This window comes from Amia ocellicauda, chromosome 10 (genome assembly GCF_036373705.1).
Source record: "Amia ocellicauda isolate fAmiCal2 chromosome 10, fAmiCal2.hap1, whole genome shotgun sequence".
NCBI classification, from domain to species: Eukaryota; Metazoa; Chordata; class Actinopteri; order Amiiformes; family Amiidae; genus Amia; species Amia ocellicauda.
The window spans coordinates 40,808,290-40,827,446 of NC_089859.1; the positions used below are offsets into that span (position 1 = coordinate 40,808,290).

At 46.1% G+C, this 19,157-nt stretch overlaps 9 pseudogenes; all 9 read right to left on the reverse strand.

Annotated features, from left to right (window-relative positions):
* Positions 1-176: 176 nt before the first annotated feature.
* Positions 177-295, reverse strand: LOC136760843 (uncharacterized; annotated as a pseudogene).
* A 220-nt stretch (positions 296-515) lies between these two features.
* Positions 516-634, reverse strand: LOC136761084 (uncharacterized; annotated as a pseudogene).
* Positions 635-848: 214 nt separating this feature from the next.
* LOC136761668 (uncharacterized) lies at positions 849-967 on the reverse strand (annotated as a pseudogene).
* An 890-nt stretch (positions 968-1,857) lies between these two features.
* LOC136760901 (uncharacterized) lies at positions 1,858-1,975 on the reverse strand (annotated as a pseudogene).
* Positions 1,976-2,195: 220 nt separating this feature from the next.
* Positions 2,196-2,314, reverse strand: LOC136761304 (uncharacterized; annotated as a pseudogene).
* A 220-nt stretch (positions 2,315-2,534) lies between these two features.
* On the reverse strand, positions 2,535-2,653 carry LOC136761136 (uncharacterized; annotated as a pseudogene).
* Positions 2,654-2,877: 224 nt separating this feature from the next.
* Positions 2,878-2,996, reverse strand: LOC136761800 (uncharacterized; annotated as a pseudogene).
* A 215-nt stretch (positions 2,997-3,211) lies between these two features.
* On the reverse strand, positions 3,212-3,330 carry LOC136761332 (uncharacterized; annotated as a pseudogene).
* A 217-nt stretch (positions 3,331-3,547) lies between these two features.
* Positions 3,548-3,666, reverse strand: LOC136761174 (uncharacterized; annotated as a pseudogene).
* Positions 3,667-19,157: the final 15,491 nt, after the last annotated feature.

Consider the following 19,157-nt stretch of genomic DNA (forward strand, 5'->3'; position numbering starts at 1 on the left):
TGACGGCACTTCCAGCAAAAAATAAAAAAGAAATAAATAGAAAAATGGAGGGAAAAATATCAGTGCAGGACAGGGTGTTGAAAGTAGCCGGGTACATGTACAATTCTTCAATTATATCTCCTCCAGACAGATAGAGAGTATTAAGAGCTACGATAAAGTTACCCAGGAGACGTAAAAGCTTGCAGCACCAGGTATTTCCAGGAGGTCTCACATTCAAGTACTGACCAGGTCCTGCCCCGTTTAGCTTCCGAGATCTGACGAGATCGGGCGCGTTCAGGACGGTGTGGCCGCAAGCCGAGATGTCTGGCTGCATGATGTCTCTTAAAGGCTGGCGGGTATTGACGGAATTTCCAGCAAAAAAAAAAAAAAAAAAAATAGAAAAATGGAGGGAAAAATATCAGTGCCGGAAAGGGTGTTGAAAGTAGCCGGGTACGTGTACAATTCTTCAATTATATCTCCTGGAGACAGAAAGAGAGTATTAAGAGCTACGATGAAGTTACCCAGGAGACGTAAAAGGCTTGGAGCACCTGGTATTTCTAGGAGGTCTCCCATCCAAGTACTGACCAGGCCCTGCGCCGTTTAGCTTCCGAGATCTGACGAGATCGGGCGCATTCAGGACGGTGTGGCCGCAAGCCAAGAGGCCTGGCTGCATGATGTCTCTTAAAGGTTGGCGGGTATTGACGGAACTTCCAGCAAAAAAAAAAAAAAAATGAAAAATGGATGGAAAAATATCAGTGCAGCAAAGGGTGTTGACAGTAGCTGGGTACGTGTACAATACTTCAATTAAATCTCCTCCAGACAGATAGAGAGTATTAAGAGCTACGATAAAGTTACCCAGGAGACGTAAAAGCTTGCAGCACGAGGTATTTCCAGGAGGTCTCACATTCATGTACTGACCAGGTCCTGCCCCGTTTAGCTTCCGAGATCTGACGAGATCGGGCGCGTTCAGGATGGTGTGGCCGCAAGCCGAGATTCCTGGCTGCATGATGTCTCTTAAAGGCTGGCGGGTATTGACGGAACTGCCAGCCAAAAAAAAAAAGAAAAATAGAGGGAAATATACCAGTGCAGCAAAGGGTGTTGAAAGTAGCCGGGTACGTGTACAATTCTTCAATTATATATTCTCCAGACAGAAAGAGATTATTAAGAGCTACGATGAAGTTCCCCAGGAGACGTAAAAAGCTGGCAGCACCTGGTATTTCCAGAAGATCTCCCATCCAAGTACTGACCAGGTCCTGCCCCATTTAGTTTTTGAGATCTTCCGAGATCGGGCGCGTTCAGGACTGTGTGTCCGCAAACCGAGAGGCCTGGTAGCATGATGTCTCTTAAAGGCTGGCGGGTATTGACGGAACGTCCAGCAAAAAAATAAAAAAAAATAAAAAAAAAATAGAAAAATGGAGGAAAAATATCAGTGCAGCAAAGGCTGTTGAAAGTAGCCGGGTACGTGTACAATTCTTCAATTATATCTCCTGCAGACTGAAAGAGAGTATTAAGAGCTACGATAAAGTTACCCAGGAGACGTAAAAGCTTGCAGCACCTGTTATTTCCAGGAGGTCTCACATTCAAGTACAGACCAGGTCCTGCCCCGTTTAGCTTCCGAGATCTGACGATATCATGCGCATTCAGGACGGTGTGGCCGAAAGCCGAGAGGCCCGGCTGCATGATGTCTCTTTAAGGCTGGCGGGTATTGACGGAACTTCCAGCAAAAAAAAAAAGAAAAAAGAAAAATGGAGGGAAAAATATCAGTGCAGCAACGGGTTTTGAAAGTAGCCGGGTACGTGTACAATTCTTCAATAATATCTCCTACAGACTGAAAGAGAGTATTAAGAGCTATGATGAAGTTACCCAGGAGACGTAAAAAGCTTGCAGCACCTGGTATTTCCATTAGGTCACCCATCCAAGTACTGACCAGGCCCTGCCCCGTTAGCTTCCGAGATCTGATGAGATCGGGCGCGTTTAGGACGGTGTGGCCGCAAGCCAAGAGGCCTGGCTGCATGATGTCTCTTAAAGGCTGGCGGGTATTGACGGAACTTCCAGCAAAAAATAAAAAATAAATAAATAGAAAAATGGAGGGAAAAATATCAGTGCAGGACAGGGTGTTGAAAGTAGCCGGGTACATGTACAATTCTTCAATTATATCTCCTCCAGACAGATAGAGAGTATTAAGAGCTACGATAAAGTTACCCAGGAGACGTAAAAGCTTGCAGCACCAGGTATTTCCAGGAGGTCTCACATTCAAGTACTGACCAGGTCCTGCCCCGTTTAGCTTCCGAGATCTGACGAGAACGGGCGCGTTCAGGACGGTGTGGCCGCAAGCCGAGATGTCTGGCTGCATGATGTCTCTTAAAGGCTGGCGGGTATTGACGGAATTTCCAGCAAAAAAAAAAAAAAAAAACATAGAAAAATGGAGGGAAAAATATCAGTGCAGGAAAGGGTGTTGAAAGTAGCCGTGTACGTGTACAATTCTTCAATTATATCTCCTGGAGACAGAAAGAGAGTATTAAGAGCTACGATGAAGTTACCCAGGAGACGTAAAAGGCTTGCAGCACCTGGTATTTCTAGGAGGTCTCCCATCCAAGTACTGACCAGGCCCTGCGCCGTTTAGCTTCCGAGATCTGACGAGATCGGCCGCGTTCAGGACGGTGTGGCCACAAGCCGAAAGGCCTGGCTGCATGATGTCTCTTAAAGGTTGGCGGGTATTGACGGAACTTCCAGCAAAAAAAAAAAAGAAAAAAAGAAAAAAGAAAAATGGATGGAAAAATATCAGTGCAGCAAAGGGTGTTGACAGTAGCTGGATACGTGTACAATACTTCAATTATATCTCCTCCAGACAAAGAGAGAGTATTAAGAGCTACGATAAAGTTACCCAGGAGACGTAAAAGCTTGCAGCACTAGGTATTTCCAGGAGGTCTCACTTTCATGTACTGACCAGGCCCTGCCCCGTTTAGCTTCCGAGATCTGACGAGATCAGGCGCATTCAGGATGGTGTGGCCGCAAGCCGAGAGGCCTGGCTGCATGATGTCTCTTAAAGGTTGGCGGGTATTGACGGAACTTCCAGCAAAAAAAAAAAAAAAAAAGAAAAATGGATGGAAAAATATCAGTGCAGCAAATGGTGTTGACAGTAGCTGGGTACGTGTACAATACTTCAATTATATCTCCTCCAGACATATAGAGAGTATTAAGAGCTACGATAAAGTTACCCAGGAGACGTAAAAGCTTGCAGCACCAGGTATTTCCAGGAGGTCTCACATTCATGTACTGACCAGGTCCTGCCCCGTTTAGCTTCCGAGATCTGACGAGATCGGGCGCATTCAGGACGGTGTGGCCACAAGCCGAAAGGCCTGGCTGCATGATGTCTCTTAAAGGTTGGCGGGTATTGACGGAACTTCCAGCAAAAAAAAAATAAAAAAATAGAAAAATGGAGGGAAAAATATCAGTGCTGGAAAGGGTGTTGAAAGTAGCCGGGTACGTGTACAATTCTTCAATTATATCTCCTGCAGACTGAAAGAGAGTATTAAGAGCTACGATGAAGTTACCCAGGAGACGAAAAAGCTAGCAGCACCTGGTATTTCCAGAAGGTCACCCATCCAAGTACTGACCAGGTCCTGCCCCGTTTTGCTTCCGAGATCTGACGAGATCGGGCGCGTTCAGGACGGTGTGGCCTCAAGCCAAGAGGCCTGGCTGCATGATGTCTCTTAAAGGCTGGAGGGTATTGACGGAACTTCCAGCAAAAAAAAATGGATAAAGAAAAATGGAGGGAAAAATATCAGTGCAGCAATGGGTGTTGAAAGTAGCCGGGTACGTGTACAATACTTCAAATATATCTCCTCCAGACAGAAAGAGAGTATTAAGAGCTACGATGAACTCACCTAAAGGATTATTAGGAACACCATACTAATACTGTGTTTGACCCCCTTTCGCCTTCAGAACTGCTTTAATTCTACGTGGCATTGCTTCAACAAGGTGCTGAAAGCATTCTTTAGAAATGTTGGCCCATATTGATAGGATAGCATCTTGCAGTTGATGGAGATTTGTGGGATGCACATCCAGGGCACGAAGCTCCCGTTCCACCACATCCCAAAGATGCTCCATTGGGTTGAGATCTGGTGACTGTGGGGGCCAGTTTAGTACAGTGAACTCATTGTCATGTTCAAGAAACCAATTTGAAATGATTCGACCTTTGTGACATGGTGCATTATCCTGCTGGAAGTAGCCATCAGAGGACGGGTACATGGTGGTCAAAAAGGGATGGACATGGTCAGAAACAATGCTCAGGTAGGCCGTAGCATTTAAATGATGCCCAATTGGTACTAAGGGGCCTAAAGTGTGCCAAGAAGACATCCCCCACACCATTACACCACCACCACCAGCCTGCACAGTGGTAACAAGACATGATGGATCCATGTTCTCATTCTGTTTACGCCAAATTCTGACTCTACCATCTGAATGTCTCACCTCTTTTTCCTATTTGTAGTGGAGATGAGTGGTACCCGGTGGGGTCTTCTGCTGTTGTAGCCCATCCGCCTCAAGGTTGTACGTGTTGTGGCTTCACAAATGCTTTGCTGCATACCTCGTTTGTAACGAGTGGTTATTTCAGTCAAAGTTGCTCTTCTATCAGCTTGAATCAGTCGGCCCATTCTCCTCTGACCTCTAGCATCAACAAGGCATTTTCGCCCACAGGACTGCCGCATACTGGATGTTTTTCCCTTTTCACACCATTCTTTGTAAACCCTAGAAATGGTTGTGCGTGAAAATCCCAGTAACTGAGCAGATTGTGAAATACTCAGACCGGCCCGTCTGGCACCAACAACCATGCCACGCTCAAAATTGCTTAAATCACCTTTCATTCCCATTCAGACATTCAGTTTGGAGTTCAGGAGATTGTCTTGACCAGGACCACACCCCTAAATGCATTGAAGCAACTGCCATGTGATTGGTTGATTAGATAATTGCATTAATGAGAAATTGAACAGGTGTTCCTAATAATCCTTTAGGTGAGTGTATATGTATGTATGTGTATGTATGTCCAATTGCTTTGACAATACAAATGAAATGAATTGAGAGAGAGAGAGAGAGAGAGAGAGAGAGAGAGAGAGAGAGAGAGAGAGAGAGAGAGGAATATGAGCTCCTAAAAAACATTTGTTTTTATACATAAGCGGATTTAATTTGTGATTTACAAATGAATATATAGCACTATAAACATACACAGAAGACATGGAATAGAAATTCAGAAGAAAAAGTATTCAAAAAATAATAATTTTAAGAGAAACACAAAAAGAAGAAAGCAGAGAGACAGTTCAGGAAGAAAAGTCAGAAAAGAAAAGCTGAAGACAAGAATTGGAGGTAAGAGACAAATAATTAAACAAAAAAATATGTATTAATAAAATAAATAAGCATTCTCAGTAGTTGACTCAGCCAATGAAAATGCAGAGCTCCGATTTGAATAGAGTGACAGTAGGAGAGAGCCCAACTGCCACTGAGACTGATAGAAATCTATCGAACAGCAGTCTGACTGCAGAGCTGCCTTTTGAAATCCGATACCCTGAAGACATTCGCTCTGCACAGGCTAAGAAGGACTACAAACAAGCTGTGATGAGAGCATCTCCTGAGACCCTCATCCTAGACTACACCGGTAAAGGAGAAAACAGGGTCAAGAACAATCTACTGTTCTACACCGCCTTTCACAAAACCCTGTGCCAGACATACCCCAATAACAACAAGAAGGGCATTAGCAGAGGCAGGCAGATCTCAGTGCTGGTAGAGAAAGACACAGACAGTGTGATGCTCACTTTTAATGTATACCACAACGGGACCATCATGGTGCAGGGCAGCGAGAGCAGCCTGGACCAATTAGCTCTCGGCTTCCACACCTCAAAGCAGCAGACTGAGGTAGAGAAACAAGAGCCAGAGCCGGCCACCCTGCAGTCTGCCCCCAGCCACACGGAGCCAGACAGTGCCCCATCTCCCACAGACTGCCCCCCTGTCTCCCCAAAACTCTCCAGCAACATTAAAACACTAAAGGAATGCCTATCAGTGCTGGAGCTGGAGTTTGCGGAGTTCAGGGAGCAGACCTTGAGCACCCTGGCCCAGACCTCCTTGTGTGATCAGCTCCGGGATGAGATGCACAGACTAAAGATGCAGCACAAGGCTGAGATCCATGAGCTGAGAGCAGCAGTGAGAGACCTGGAGGAGCAGAGCCAAACCCTGAGGACGGAGCTGCGCAGAGCGAGGGAGGAGCTGACCTGGACACCCCAGCACAGCTAGCTGAGGAGCCTGCAGAGCCAGCTGGAGGAGCTAAGAGAGGAGCTACACATCACTGGAGCACAGAGACTGCACTGCACTGACCCCACAACACCTCCAACCCCTGACGCACCCACTGATCCACCCACACTCCCCACCACTCCTGACACACCCACTATCACCAGACCTGCCACTAATACACAACCCCCTGAAACGCCACTCCCCCAAAACACACCCGCTGCCCCCACCACTCCCGACGCAAACCCGGAGTGGCAGGTCAATGCAGAGGTGGTCATTCTGAGCGAATCCAATGGGAAGTTCCTGGTTGAGAGGCGCCTCTTCCCTGGGCGAAAAGTGAAAAAGCTTTGGTGCTCCACAGCACAGAGAGCCCTGGAGCTGCTCTCCAAGAGGAGGCTTTGCCAAGTCAAACACATCCTCATCCACACCGGCACTAACGACCTGAGTGCCCGCAGGGGCGATGTGGCCTCAGCCCTGAGACAGGTAGCAACGAAAGCCACAGAGGAATTCCCAACTGCCAAAATTTCCATCTCCACACTGCTGCCCCGCACAGACGTGCCCCTGCACATCATCCAGGCCATCAACGCAGAAGTGTCCCGAAGATGTGCCCTCCTCCCCAACGTCCACCTGGCACACCACTGAGACATCCAGCCACATCACCTGTATGACCACGTCCACCTCAACAAGACGGGTGTGAGGATCATCTCAAAGGTCCTCAAGGACACAACCCTGGGCCGAAACCCCACACACCCCCACCTCGAGACCAGGAGCAAACCCCCCAGCCCCCGGCCACATCCCCAGCCACCGGCTCCACCCCAGCCCCAGCCCCTGAGACCCCGCGGCCCCATTCCCCACCCCCCCATCCCCAGAGGGCCCGTCCAGCACAGCAGAGCGGACAGCCGGGGACCAGCACAGCCACACAGCCACGCAGCAGCGGCTTCCAGAGCCTGGAGGCCCGATGCTGCCCAGCTGGCCCAGATAAGGCAACTCCTCAGTGTCATCTGTTCCACACTGCTGAGTTAACTGAGCCTCAACACACATATATATGGTTGTGGAGATGGAGAGTAAGAAAAAATGTGATTTAATTATTCTGATATTTTGATGCAAAGATAAAATCTTTGAGTGATTATTATGTATATCCATATATAATTATTAATAGTAATATAATATCAGTTGTAGACCACAAATTAAACTTTCTTATGTAGAAGAGACAAGTATAATAAAATATATTAACATGTCCTTTAAAATAAGCAGTTGGAATATGCAGGGTTTACGCTCCTCAACTTTTGGAATGAAGAGCACAGGCCCTGAACTGATCAACACTGTAAATAGTTCAGATGTTTTCATTCTTGTAGAGACTTGGTGCTGTGCAGATATGTCTATACACTGGATGGATACAATGGATACAGGGAGCTGATTGTGCCCTCCTATAAAAAACCCAAAGTCAGGTGTGGCAGGGCCTCGTGGGGGATTATCGTGTGGTACAGGGAGGAGCTCCGAGCAGCCCTATGCCCAGTACAGAGAGGAGACACACACCTGTGGATGAAAATCAGAAAAGACACCCTACAAAATAACACAGATATATACCTATGTGCAATTTATATGCCACCCGCAGACTCCCCCTACTATAATGAGGAAGGCTTTCATGAGCTTCAAAACGAAATCTGCCACTTCCAGACCCTGGGCTCTGTACTGCTGTGTGGCGATCTCAATGCCAGGACTGGCAGAGAGATGGACTACATCAATACAGAGGGGAACACACACCTGTTCGGAGACTCCCCGCTGTGCCACACACACACCTCCACACTGACACAGCCACGACAGCGTGGTAAACAAGAGCAGGAAGCAGGTAGTGCGCCTATGTAAAAGCCTGGGTCTATATATCATCAATGGCAGGACCAGGGGGTACTCTCTGGGGAGATTCACATACTGCTCGGCTCTGGGCAGCAGTGTGGTGGACTACGCCATAACTGACCTGGACCCACAAGCCAACAATGCGTTTATAGTCAGACAACAATCTCCACTATCAGACCACAGCCAAATAACACTTTACCTAAAAAGATCAGCGCAGCCACAAGTCAGAGCCAAACTTCCCACAAAACTGGTCTCCCTGCCACCCAGTTAGAGATGGTCAGAGCCCAGCACAGAGAACTACACAAGAGCCCTGAATAGTGATGAGATTGAAAACATGTTAGACAGATATCAATCCTCACACTATCAAATAAACCAAAACGGAATAAACTCAGCCACCAAAACACTGAATGAAATATTTGAGAGACTGGCTTTAAAATCAAACATTAAAACAATTAAAAACCAAAATATGAAATCGTCTAAAAGAAAAAAAGAACAGTGGTGTGACCAGGAGTGTGAAACTTCTAGGAAACACCTGAGACATCTCTCCAACACTAAACACAGAGAGCCCGACAACCAGGAGGCTCGCCTCAGCTACTGCCAGGCCCTGCGGCACTACAAGCAACTCCTCAGTAAGAAAAAAGACCACTATATGGGCAGAATAAATACCCCAAAAACAAAAAATGAAATACCAATTCAAAATGGAGAAATCTGGAAAACACACTTTGAAAAACTTTACCAAAATGTTGAAAACAATCCAAAGCCAGAACAGGTTAAAATATTAAAAAACCTAAATAAATTGGAAGAAATCATTAAGAATAACCAAAATCCCTTAGATAACCCATTTACAATACAGGAACTAAAACATCAACTCAAAATCCTCAAACCCAGGAAAGCCAGCGGCCCCGACAGCATCAGCCCTGAGATGCTGAAGCACAGCAGCCCGCAGCTGCAGGAGGCTCTGCTCAAACTCTTTAACCTGGTGCTGAGAGCCGGGTGTTTCCCTGAGGTCGGGAATCAAGGATTGATCACCCCGATTTTTAAAAGTGGAGACAAATTAGACCCCAATAACTACTGGGGCAGCTGTGTGAGCAGTAACCTGGGGAAGGTGTTCTGCAGTATCATCAACGCCCAGATACTGGCCTTCCTTACCAAGCACAGTGTCCTGAATAAGAGTCAGATTGGCTTCCTACCAAAACACAGCACAACCGATCATATTTACACTCTACACACCCTCATAAATAAATATACCCAAAACAATAAAGGAAAAATATTTGCCTGTTTTGTAGACTTTAGAAAGGCATTTGACTCAATCTGGCACAAGGGATTATTTTATAAACTTCTACAGAGTGGTGTAGGGGGTAAAGTTTATGACATCATTAAATCAATGTATTCTGAAAACAAATGCGGAGTTCAAATTGGCAACTCAAGAACAGAGTTCTTCACTCAGGGGCGGGGAGTGAGACAGGGCTGCAGTCTGAGTCCAACACTGTTCAACATCTACATCATCGAGTTGGCCACAGTGTTGGAGCAGTCTGACGCCCGCAGCCTAACTCTCCATGACACAGAGATCAAGTTCCTGCTCTATGCAGACGACCTGGTGCTGCTGTCGCCCACAGAGCAGGGGCTTCAGCAGAACCTGGCGCTGCTAGAGCAGTACTGTCAGAAATGGGCCCTGGCAGTCAATCTGGACAAGACCAGAGTTATGGTTTTCCAGAAAAAAGCCCCATCTCAGGGAAACAGGTACCGCTTCACTCTGGGCAGCACTGGATTAGAGCACTGCACCAGATACAACTACCTTGGCCTGACCATCAGTGCGTCAGGGAGCTTCAGCCTGGCTATAAACGCATTAAAAGACAAGGCACGCTGGGCATTTTATGCCATAAAGACACAATTTGGGAAAACAACAATACCAATAACTATTTGGATTAAAATATTAAACTCCATCATCCAACCAATCCTGCTATATGGGAGCGAAGTGTGGGGTCCCCTCATGAACCTCAATAACAACAATTGGGACAAAAGCCCCATGGAAATATTCCACCTAGAATTTAATAAAAACATCTTACACGTACACAGAAACGCCCCCACGGCTCTGAGGCTCACAGAGCCCGAACACACAATGACCAAAACAACAACAATTGGGAAAATTGACATGTACCTGAAAAGCAAATACACAAAAGATTAGAGACACGAATTAGAATTACAAAACAAATTGGAATGCTACCGGGCCCTGAATAGAAACATTACATTGGCTGAATACTTAAAAATCCAAAATATAAAAGAGAGACAAAATCTAACTAAATACAGGCTCAGTGACCACAGCCTCGCCATTGAAAAAGGCCGCTACAGAAAATTCTGGGTTGCCAGAGAAGAGCGGCTGTGCAGCCAGTGTGACCTAGGGGAGGTCGAAACACAGGCGCATTTCCTGCTGTCCTGCCCTAAATACACAAAAATCAGGGAGACATACTTTAAAATATTAAAAATGCATATCCCTGAGTTCAGCATGATCCCCGATTGCTGCAAACTCCCCGTCCTGCTGGGAGAGGAGGAGCGCACTGCCTTCTTAGCAGCGCAATATGTATCCACCTGCCACAGCCTGCGAGACAGTGTGTAGACACCAGCCTGTGGCACTCCATTTGCAAAACAAAATAAAAACAGTGATTTTTCTGATGTCATGACACAAATTTTGATACAAACAACAAATATGGTTTATATCCTACTTAATTTTATTTCAATGTGTACTATATTTGTTCCACTGAATCTTGTATTGCAATGTTTTGTCTTGATTGATAGAACATTTGTATCTGCTTTGGCAATATTGTGATAGATCATGCCAATAAAGCACCTTTGAATTGAATTGAAATGAATTGACAGACAGACAGACACACGCACACACACACACACACACACACACACACACACACACACAGAGCCTGCCAGCCAGACAGCCAGCCAGCTCAGCCATGACATCACGAGCCTCTCTCAGCTGACAGCTATGACATCACAGAGCACGTACATTCCGTTGCTTGCCGTCTGTCAACCACTCAGTCACTGCCAGCCAGACTGGCTGGCTGGCTGGATGGGGGGGCTGCTTGCTGCTGCTGCGTATCTTAGCAAGCTAATTTGCCTGACCGGCCTTCCTACTCCTATGCCCAAATGCCCACCTAAGCCCGATCTGCTGTTCACCTGGATCACAGCTCCGCCCCAACAAGGCAGATCCTCCCAAAAATGGTACAAACTGATCCATGTTCCCCTCCACGGAAAGCTTTAGCCCAAAATAAGGGACACATTCTGTAACAACATAACGAATGCCCACCCAACCTGTGACAAAACTGAGAAAAAAGAAAAACGCTCAGTCCTCCTGGTGGAGGGACACACAGCCACCCTGGCTGCCCAATATGTCAGCGCCTACCACAGCCTGAGGGACACAGTGACACACGAGCACCGGCTGTAAATATAATGTAAATACTCGTTTGTAATGCATGTCATTGTATTTCAAAAAGGAATCTGGAAATAGTAAACCTATTTTCTTTATTTGAATGTATTAAAGATCACATTTTATTACATTTTCATTTTCTGTACTTCATTACATTATATTGAGATTCATAATTCTATTATTTATTTTCCGTATGTATGTATGTATGTATTATTGTATGGAAGGAAAGTTAGAAATTATTTTCTCAAACCTGTTTTTCTCTCTTGTATACTTAAGAAAGATAAGGTCAAGCTAGAAGGTCAGGAGGCCATAAGGTAGTTTGATTTCTGTTTGTTATTTACAATGAGAACCTTGGAGACAATGTCAAACGGTATGACCTACGTGCCTGTTCCTTAAAACCATGTGTAGATCTATGAACTCTGTTCTATAATGAAATATGTTCTGCTTAGTTAGCCTTTAAGATAACATAGTAATGATTTTCTAGCATGTATGTATGTATGTATGTATGTCCAATTGCTTTGACAATACAAATGAATTGAATTGAGAGGGAGAGAGAGAGAGAGAGAGAGAGAGAGAGAGAGAGAGAGAGACAGACAGACAGACAGACTGACAAACACAAACAGACACACACACACACACACACACACACACACACACAGACACACACACAGCCAGCCAGCCAGCCAGCCAGCCAGCTCAGCGATGACATCACAAGCCTCTCTCAGCTGACTGCTATGACATCACAGAGCATGAACATTCCGTTGCTTGCCGTCTGTCAACCACTCAGTCACTGCCAGCCAGACTGGCTGGCTGGCTGGATGGGGGGGCTGCTTGCTGCTGCTGTGTACCTTAGCAAGCTTATTTGCTTGACCGGCCTTCCTACTCCTCTGCCCACATGCCCACCTATGCCCGATCTGCTGTTCACCTGGATCACAGCTCCGCCCCAACAAGGCAGATCCTCCCAAAAATGGTACAAACTGATCCACGTTCCCCTCCACAGAAAGCTTTAGCCCAAAATAAGGGACACATTCTGCCCAATATGTCAGCGCCAACCACAGCCTGAGGGACACAGTGACACACGAGCACCGGCTGTAAATATAATGTAAATACTCGTTTGTAATGCATGTCATTGTATTTCAAAAAAGGAATCTGGAAATGGTATACCTATTTTCTTTATTTGTATGTATTAAAGATCACATTTTATTACATTTTCTTTTTCTGTACTTCATTACATCTTATTGTGATTCATAATTCTATTATTTATTTTCCGTGTATATGTATGTATGTATGTATTGTGACAAACCAAGGGGCAGGGTCATACATGGCAGATATGTCAGGCCAGGTCTGCTGCAAGGTGTGTACTCTAGGGTAGAATACCGACCCTAGGCAACTACACTCCCCAGAAACCCTCAGGCAGCCATTCTAGCACCTAATGTGGTCACTTGGTGTTACTTCCTCAATTATTCACCAGGTATATAAGGCGGGCCTGAGAGAGAGAGAAGTGAGAGACAATAGGGTGAGTTATCTGGAAAACAGAGGTAGCTCATAAGGAGAAAGCCAAGACTTATTTATTCCAGACTTTGTTTAAAATAGAATGATTATGTAAGATTAGTTACAACTCCAGTGTGAGTTAGGTTTTGTTTTCAGATTTGTTTTGTTTGAAGTAAACATACAGGCACAGCCCTGTATTTGCAACCTCCTCCCTGGGTCATGACTGGTTTTTACTCCTAAGAAGATCACAGAGAAGACCCGCACATGTGTACAGCCAAGGCGTTTTGTCACATTTGGTGTAGAATGCGGGCAGCACCTCATGAAACCCAGACTGGCTGAGTGAATTTTTTTATCCAAAAAAAAAAAAACTACAGGCTGTAATAGCCCAACAGGAAGCGACCAGGGTGCAGCAGGTGGCTCACCAGGATGCTATGCGGATGCATCAGGAAGCACTGCAGGTCCAGCATGATACAAATAAAATGTTTAGAGAAGAGCAGGAAAAGGTGACTAAAGAGCTGAAAGAGAGTGTTGAAGCACTTGCAACCAGGATTGGGCCACAGGGGGCTGCAACCCATTCCACTCCCCGCACCAATCACTTTCTGCAGAAAATGACAAAACAGGACGATGTTGAGGCCTTCCTTATGACCTTTGAGAGGACAGCGGAGAGAGGGATGGCCAAAAGATTCCTGGGCAGGGCTTGTGGCACCTTATCTGGCAGGGGATGCACAGAAAGCGTACTTTGATCTGGAGCTGAAGGACGCCCAGGACTATGATAAATTGAAAGCGGAGATAATGACCCGATTGGGCGTGACCACCGCAGTGAGGGCACATCGGTTTCAGCAGTGGGCCTACCAACCAGGACAACCAATCCGAACGCAGATGTTTGATCTGATCCATCTGGCCAGGAAATGGCTACAGCCAGAGGTCCATTCATCAGCCGAGGTGGTGGAGGCCATAGTCCTTGACAACTACCAACGCTGTTTGCCCAAGGACGTTCGACGCTGGGTTGGCCAGAATGAGGTGCTGTCCGCTGACACCTTGGTGGCCATTGTAGAGCGGTTCTATACAGCCGGAGCAGCAGAGCATGTACCGGAGGTTAAAAACTCGTTCCCCAGGCCATGACGAACCAGCGGACCGGGTAAGATGGTTCCAAAGTACTCTGGGAAACATGACGCGCTGGGTTGGAAGAAAAGAGCAAGACTGGGGGGGGCAAAGGTGGGGCCTAAAGCCGAGACTAAGGGTTATAGGGGGTCACCATCACAACCAATTGTCTGCTACAATTGTGACAAAGTAGGACATATTGCGGCCCACTGCCCAGGTAGAGAGGAACCAATGCAATGTAATGTGTGTGATATGGGGAAAGAGAAACCGGTATTTTATGCCTGCCCTGTTGGGACGGATGTTTTCATAGGCGGAGTACCTAATCCAAAACACATGTGTACAGTGATAGTCGATGAGAAAGAAGTGGCTGCTCTACTCGACTCTGGCAGTATGGTTACACTGGTCACAGAAAAATTAGTAGCGACCAACAAGCTGGATAGACATCAGGAGCTCAGTATCACATGCACACATGGTTACACACGACCCTATCCCACAGCCCTTGTAAACATACAGACAGAGGCCGGGAAACTAGATTACGAAGTCGGTGTGGTACCCAACATGCCATATGATGTGATACTGGGACGATATTTTCCTAATTTTGGAAAACTAGATAGAAAACATAGTAAATTGGAAATGCACACTGAAAACTGTAAGCCAGAAGTTGCCTCGATCCCACAACTAGAGCTAAAAGTAGACCTGGTTCCAGTTGAGTCGACAGTGAAGGTTTTGGTTGGGGAAAATTAAACTGAAAACATAGGGGTGGAATGTAGTGACGTAGATGACCCTATGGAGGGTGAGGAACCCAGCACTAGCAGGGTGGGTGAGAATCCATTCATAGAGACCCCTGAAGCTGACAATGTAGAAGTGTCAGTGTTAGAGGGACTCCCCACTGATTTTGGCAGCGCACAGGTGCGAGATCTCACTCTACACTATGCTAAAGAAAATGTGAAGGTAGTAAATGGGACCCCTATGACTACTGCAGACCCGCCAACAGCTTATCCTTATTTTATGGTAAAAAATGACCTATTGTACCGTGTAAATAAGATAGGGGTGGACATTGTGGAGCAATTGCTAGTTCCCACCCCATTCAGACGAACAGTTCTCAATCTGGCACATGGGCATATCCTGGGGGGACATCTGGGGATGGACAAAACCAAGGATAGACTCCTGAGGAGGTTTTACTGGCCAGGCGTACATGCAGACGTGACAGAACATTGTAGCTCATGTCCTGAATGTCAACTACATGCTCCTAAACCAGCCTTCAGAAGCCCACTGGTCCCTTTGCCCATCATAGAGACCCCCTTTGCTAGGATAGCTATGGATGTGGTGGGACCTCTCCCGAAATCAGCCAGAGGGCATCAGTATATACTGGTTATTTTGGATTATGCCACCAGGTACCCAGAAGCCATTCCACTGCGGACCATGGCTTCAAAAGGTATTGCAAAAGAGCTAATGTTGATGTGTAGTAGGGTGGGGATACCGAGGGAGATATTAACAGATCAGGGCACACCCTTTATGTCTAAGGTTATGACCGATCTGTGTAAATTGTTGCAGGTTAAGCAGTTGAGAACATCAGTCTACCACCCACAAACAGATGGGTTGGTTGAGAGATTTAATAGGACCCTGAAGTCCATGCTAAGAAAGGTAATCGATAAGGATGGGAAAAATTGGGAATTCATGCTGCCCTACTTGATGTCTGCCATTAGGGAAGTCCCACAGGCTTCCCTGGGCTTTTCGCCTTTTGAACTGTTATATGGGAGGCACCCCAGGGGGATATTAGACATAGCCCGTGAAACGTGGGAACACGAGTCCACTCCTTTCCGGAGTGTAGTCGAGCACATCAATGCTATGCAAGAGAGAATAGCCACAGTCACTCCCATTGTGAGAGAGCACCTAAGGCAGGCACAGGAACACCAACAATTCGCCTATAATCGTCAGGCTACACTGAGGGTGTTCCAGCCTGGTGATAGGGTGTTGGTGTTGGTTCCCACTGTAGAATGTAAATTTCTGGCTACGTGGATGGGACCTTATGAGATTATAGAGCGAATACGGGAAGTGAACTATAAGGTTCAGCAACCCGGCCGCCGACCCCCAGAACAAATATATCATGTCAACTTAATAAAAGCCTGGAAGGACAGGGAAGTGTTGATGTTGACTTACCCCCCTCAGCCACTAGGGACACCGAAGGTGAATATTGCAGCTGCCTTGTCACCTGACCAGTTGAAGGAGGTGAACGACTTGATAATACGTAATAGGGAAGTTTTCTCAGGCATACCGGGGCGTACCCATTTAGTCTCTCACAACATTGTGTCTCTCCCAGGAAAGAAGGTAAATATGAGGCCTTACAGGGTACCAGAAGCTCGCAGGAACACTATTAGAAATGAGGTTAAGGAAATGCTGGAGGCAGGGGTTATTGAAGAATCCCACAGTGAGTGGTCCAGCCCTATAGTCATGGTTTCCAAACCTGATGGCTCCTGGAGATTCTGTAATGATTTTAGAAAGGTTAATGAAATTTCAAAGTTTGATGCATACCCAATGCCCTGAGTAGATGAATTGTTAGAGAATATTGGGAATGCTCACTATATTTCAACTATTGACTTAGCCAAGGGCTACTGGCAGATTCCCTTGACCCCGGGTGCCAAAGAAAAAACAGCCTTTGCAACCCCAGATGGTCTGTTTCACTACACAGTGATGCCCTTTGGCCTGCATGGTGCTCCTGCCACCTTTCAAAGGTTGATGGACCACATACTTAGACCACACAGGACGTATGCGGCAGCATATTTAGATGATGTGGTCATTCACAGTCCAGATTGGGAATCACATTTGTCTCAGCTCCAAGCGGTATTGGATTCAATACATGCAGCAGGCCTGATGGCTAATCCAACCAAATGCAATTTGGGGTTGGAAGAGGCCAAATACTTGGGCTATACAGTAGGGAGGGGTATGGTGAAACCCCAAATATCCAAGGTTGAAGCCATAAACTCTTGGCCTAGGCCTGTCAATAAAAAGCAGGTTAGGGCATTTTTAGGGTTAACTGGGTATTACCGGAGGTTTATTCCCAACTATGCTACCTTAGCGGCCCCTCTGACTGATATGACTAAGGCTACAGAACCCAATATGGTTAGATGGGGTGATACAGCAAACCGGGCTTTCCGGAGCCTACAGGAGGCGCTCTGCCGCAACCCCGTTTTAATGGTACCAGACTTTCAGAAAGAATTTATAGTCCAGACGGACGCCTCTGAGGTGGGGATCGGAGTGGTTTTGTCCCAAAGAATGGGTGATCACGAACACCCGGTGTTGTTCCTTAGCAGAGAGTTGGAATCCAATGAAATAAATTATTTGGTAGTTGAAGAAGAATGTTTGGCAGTGAAGTGGGCTTTGGACAGTCTTCGATACTATTTGTTGGGCAGGCACTTCACCCTGATCACTGACCATGCCCCCCTCACTTGGATGCATCGTTCGAAAGACAGGAATGCCCGTGTGATGAGGTGGTTTTTGAGTCTCCAACATTTTCATTTCACCCTGCAGCACAGGCCAGGGAAGGCCATGGGGAATGTTGATGGGCTGTCCCGGGTGCATGCTTTTTTGCGGCTGTCGCTCGACCTATGGGGTCGCAGCTGGGGGGGAGGATGTGGGACAAACCAAGGGGCAGGGTCATACATGGCAGACATGTCAGGCCAGGTCTGCTGCAAGGTCTGCACTCTAGGGAAGAAAACCGACCCTAGACAACTACACTCCCCAGAAACCCTCAGGCAGCCTAATGTGGTCACTTGGTGCTACTTCCTCAATTATTCACCAAGTATATAAGGCGGAAAGATAGAGTCAAGCTAGAAGGTCAGGCCAGAAGCTAGTTTGATTTCTGTTTGTTATTTACGATGAGAACCTTGGAAACAATGTCAAACGGAATGACCTACGTGCCTGTTCCCTAAAACCATGTGTAGACCTATGGACTCTGTTCTATAATGATATATGTTCTGCTTAGTTAGCCTTTAAGATAACATAGTAATGACTTTCTAGCATGTATGCATGTATGTATGTATATATATATATATATATATATATATATATATATATATATATATATATATATATATATATATATATATATGTATGTATGAATGTATGTATGTCCAATTGCTTTGACAATACAAATGAATTGAATTGAGAGGGAGAGAGAGAGAGAGAGAGAGAGAGAGAGAGAGACAGACAGACTGAAAAACAGACAAACAGACACACACACACACACACACAGACATACACACACACACACAGAGCCAGCCAGCCAGCCAGCTCAGCGATGACATCACGAGCCTCTCTCAGCTGACTGCTATGACATCACAGAGCACGTACATTCCGTTGCTTGCCGTCTGACAACCACTCAGTCACTGCCAGCCAGACTGGCTGGCTGGCTGGATGTGGGGGATGCTTGCTGCTGCTGCGTACCTTAGCAAGCTTATTTGCTTGACCGGCCTTCCAACTCCTCTGCCCACATGCCCACCTATGCCCGATCTGCTGTTCACCTGGTCACAGCTCCGCCCCAACAAGGCAGATTCTCCCAAAAATGGTACAAACTGATCCACGTTCCCCTCCACGGAAAGCTTTAGCCCAAAATAAGGGACAAATTCTGTAACAACATAATGGATGCCCACCCAACCTGTGACAAAACTGAGAAAAAAGAAAAACGCCAGTCCTCCTGGGGGAGGGACACACAGCCACCCTGGCTGCCCAATATGTCAGCGCCTACCACAGCCTGAGGGACACAGTGACACACGAGCACCGGCTGTAAATATAATGTAAATACTTGTTTGTTATGCATGTCATTGTATTTCAAAAAAGGAATCTGGAAATAGTAAACCTATTTTCTTTATTTGTATGTATTAAAGATCACATTTTTTTACATTTTCATTTTCTGTACTTCATTACATCTTATTGTGATTCATAATTCTATTATTTATTTTCCGTGTAGATGTATGTATGTATTTATGTATGTATGTATGTATATGTATGTATGTCCAATTGC